The following is a 3,559-nucleotide window of genomic DNA, read 5'->3' on the forward strand; positions in this document are numbered from 1 at the left end:
ACAATAAATAGTTAGTCATATTTAATCAAGTAGCATCTAAAAAAATTATCAATAAAAATATAAGATTGCTAGGATTAATAAGTTAGAACTATATAAAGGGATAATATAGTTTTTTTCCCCTAAATATGACAACTAGGTCTACTTTGGTACCGAACTTGACAATTAGATTTATCTTTGTCCCTGAACTTGACTGTCAAGATTTGATGATGTGACCAGTGTTTTTGGGACATGACTTAATTGGTCAATTGGACCGAGAACCAACCAATATATTGGTCCAAACAAAGGGGTTGAATTGATTGAATCAGAAACTGCTCGAAACCAATAAAATCGACAACTGGGATAAAAACCAATAGTTGAACATGTTGAACCGGTTTTATATAGTTTTTAATTTTTTATGAATTTTTTATTTTTGATTTAATTATTGTTAGTTTAGCAGTGAAACGATAAAACCGATTGAATCGGGAATCATTGGTCCGATTGGTTCAACCACTGATCCGATTATTAGAACATTGCATGTGACAGTATAAAATTGTATCACGTTATCACCTAAAAATTTATATAACATTTTTTAATTTTTAAGTGATGATGTGGTACAATCTCAAATTATCATACCATCAAACTTTTATATTTTTCAAGTTCAGGGATCAAAAAGAATTTAGTTGTCAAGTTCAAGCACCAAAATAGATAAAAAAAATTGCATGTACCAAAGTGGACATAGTTGCCAAATTTAGGGACAAAAAATTATAGGTAACGATAATTAAAAATAAAATTTTTAAAATTAATTAAAAATTAATCATTTGTAAAATGTTGCCATCATTTTAAGGATTAATATTTGATGTACTATCGATGCTAGATATTATGCACCATCGATTAATAAAAAATTGACACATTATCACTAGTGTAAAAAAAATTGAAGAACTTGAAAATAAATACAATAAAATTAACTATAATTAAAAATTAACTATAATTTTTTTTTAGGTTTTGGGTTTTGGGTTTTGGGTTTCGGATTTTTTATTTTAGATCTTGAGTTTTGTTTTTGCTTTTATATATGTTTAATAATTATAATTAATATTTATTTTTAAACTCTTCAATATTTTTTAATTTACACTGATAATGATGCGTCATCTTATTATTTACCGACTGTGTATCAAATATTTTCCTTATTTTAATCTTACATACAACAAAATTGAAAATAAAAACATATGTTACACAACATCTACAGCGCTGAATATATTTAGAGAGGAAAAGTTGGTTGATGGTGCGCTACTGACTACATAATTGAGTGGTTAGTACATAATAGATGCAAGTAAATTCAGTGGCGGGACCGGGATGTTAATCTTTTTGGGGGGAGGCAAGTTAAAATTAGACAAGCTACATAACAATCGATTTAAACATACAAACAATCGATTCAAAAGAAAAGAAAGCAGTATTCCACCATAACTATCGATTCAAAAGAAGCAGTATTCCAACATAACAATCGATTTAAACATATAAAAAATGATTCAAAAGAATAAGAAGCAGTATTCCACCATAATAATCGATTCAAAAGAATCAATATTCTAACATGACAATCGATTTAAACATATAAACAATTGATTCAAAAGAAGCAGTATTCCAACATGACAATTGATTTAAACATAAAAACAATCGATCCAAAAGAAGCAATATTTGTGGGAAATTGCAAAAATCTTAAACCTTGGGTGCATGCTTATATTTTTGGAAGGGTCATAGTATATCTACAAAGAGCTAAATTGTAAAAATTTTAAACTTTGGGGGAGCCATGACCCTCCTAGGTCTCTACTAGGCTCAGCCATTAAGTATATTATTCAAAATTTTGAATTTTTATTCATATATCAATACAAATATTATAGGAAAATATTGGAAAAAACATCAAAATTTAAATAACATATATCAAGAATCAAGATCATGAATTTTTCCTTTGGAAATTTGCATACTTTCCCCATATAATATATGTAATACCCAATTTTGCCACAGGCCCGTTAAAATAATAAAAACCAAAAAATAATAAAAGTTCAATGTTAGATAGTCCATTTACATAGCCCAATATAGATTACAAACCCAAAATATCAAGCCCAACTAAATTTAACCTAACCTAAATGCCTAAACCCTAGCCCACTAGCCCGAAACAAATCAGCAACAACAATTCCCAGAGCCGCAAGTAGCCAAGCCTTCCCTCCGCGCGTGCTGCACCACCGCACACGTGCGCTACCTCCAAGCCTGTACCTGCACAGCAAAGATGGCAACAAACAGTATAGGCAGAATAGCAAGAAAATCGAAAAAATCAGCGAGCAAATGATGCGTTTTAAATTAGATGATTCTTACCTTTTTCTTTTTCCATAGTTTGCTATAAAGAGCAAACTCAAATCTGTAAATTAGGGGGGGGGGGTAAAAACACGAGTGTAAAAAGAAACAAAGACTGTATTGAAAAAAGATACTAAATCAAAAGGAAAAAAAGATTTTTTGAAGGTATATTCGTTTCATTTTTTTAGGGGATTTCTGTTTTTTTTATTTGTTCTTTGTTATAAAATTAAACGAAAAAGAGAAAGAAAAGGGGTGCTCACCTACATCGATCTGCTCGAATTGGAGCCGGAGGGAGGCATCGTGCTCGCTGAAATTTGCGGCGGCGGTGGCTGAATTGGAAGCAGAGGAGGCTAGGGTTCATAAGTTTTTTTTGTTGTAAATGTGGCAGAAAGTGGAATATTTTTAAAAAATATGTTGGCTTTATATTAAAATCAAAACGGCGCCGTTTGGAAGGGGGTGGGATCCGCGCATTTCTTTAAAATGGGCCATTTGCACAATTGGTCCTCTATTTTTTGATGGGTTTTTAAATCAGTTTTTTTTTATATTTTAAAAATTCGGCCACATATTTTGATACTGTTTTAATTTAATCCAAAGCTGCGCAGCGTTTCAGGAGGTTTGGGTAAATTTCTTTTTAGGTCCTCCTCCTGTTACGCGTGTGTTAATTTGCTCCTTTTCACGTTTTCAATTTTCGAATTCAGCCTTTAAATTCTACTTATTTTCAATTTAATCTTTAATTTGTTATTTTTGGTTTTTTATTAATACTGTTAAATTGTTATTATTACTGTATTATTATTAGTATTTATTATTATTATTATGGTTATTATTATTATTTCAATACAAATATATTTGCGCATATGTATCTTATTATATATATGTATATATTTTAGATGTTTTTTAAATGTATATACATATCTTATATTTTATTATTACTTTATTTTTCTTAGTTTTATATATATACGTACATATATTTCTGTTTTATAATATTTATGTAGTTTTTTTATATATTTTATAATCCAAATATATATACATTTTTTTATAATATATATATACATACACTATTCAAAATTATTATAAATATATTTTCCGCATTTTCCTTATATATACATATATATACATATTTTCATAATTTATTAATATATTTTAATTTTATTTATTTATTTTTATTTTTATCTTTTTTTAGATACCTATACATATTTTATATTTTATTTTCATAACTTTTATATACATGTTTTAATAT

At 28.3% G+C, this 3,559-nt stretch overlaps 1 long non-coding RNA gene across 1 annotated transcript; it reads right to left on the reverse strand.

Moving 5' to 3' along the window:
* Positions 1-1,822: 1,822 nt before the first annotated feature.
* LOC107956732 (uncharacterized) lies at positions 1,823-2,700 on the reverse strand. The gene is made up of 3 exons (XR_001700223.2): positions 2,583-2,700; positions 2,344-2,386; positions 1,823-2,244 (listed from the first exon to the last, which is right to left on the reverse strand). It is a non-coding gene; the product is annotated as an uncharacterized lncRNA (long non-coding RNA).
* Positions 2,701-3,559: the final 859 nt, after the last annotated feature.

Source organism: Gossypium hirsutum, chromosome D08, assembly GCF_007990345.1.
Source record: "Gossypium hirsutum isolate 1008001.06 chromosome D08, Gossypium_hirsutum_v2.1, whole genome shotgun sequence".
Lineage (NCBI taxonomy): Eukaryota > Viridiplantae > Streptophyta > Magnoliopsida > Malvales > Malvaceae > Gossypium > Gossypium hirsutum.